Genomic DNA, 791 nt, shown 5'->3' on the forward strand with positions numbered 1-791 from the left:
TTAGAGTCAAAAAAATTTTTGTCAAAAAATCTTCCGTCGGTCATACCGGTACCCATGTCTCATAACTTGTACCAAGTTGTGAAGGGTAAATTTTGACAAAAATCCAAAAAAATCATTAAAAAGTCGCTATTGCTTATTGCATTCAGCATCGTTAGACGACTCTTATATGCCTTGGATGACCACTGTCTGATGATTATTTTAGCTTTTATGCCAAAATTTTGATTTCGTGTCTTACGTCCCTACATTAGACGACCTTGGATTTTCGTCTCCTGCACCGCCATGCAACTTTGATGGTCGGGTAACTTTCACTATTTACTGTCGGAGATCACTTTTCATGATTAATAATGCATCCTGAGACCGTTTTACTCAAAGTTAGAGCAAAAAAATTTTTTGTCCAAAAATCTTCCGTCGGTCATACCGGTACCCATGTCCTATGACTTGTACCAAGTTGTGAAGGGTACATTTTGACAAAAATCCAAAAAAATCATTAAAAAGTCGCTATTGCTTATTGCATTTCGCATCGTTAGACGACTCTAATATGCCTTGGATGACCACTGTCTGATGATTATTTTAGCTTTTATGCCAAAATTTTGATTTCGTGTCTTACGTCCCTACATTAGACGACCTTGGATTTTCGTCTCCTGCACCGCCATGCAACTTTGATGGTCGGGTAACTTTCACTATTTACTGTCGGAGATCACTTTTCATGATTAATAATGCATCCTGAGACCGTTTTACTCAAAGTTAGAGCAAAAAAATTTTTTGTCCAAAAATCTTCCGTCGGTCATACC

The sequence above is a fragment of the Anopheles maculipalpis genome, assembly GCF_943734695.1.
Source record: "Anopheles maculipalpis chromosome X unlocalized genomic scaffold, idAnoMacuDA_375_x X_unloc_130, whole genome shotgun sequence".
In the NCBI taxonomy this organism is placed as follows: domain Eukaryota; kingdom Metazoa; phylum Arthropoda; class Insecta; order Diptera; family Culicidae; genus Anopheles; species Anopheles maculipalpis.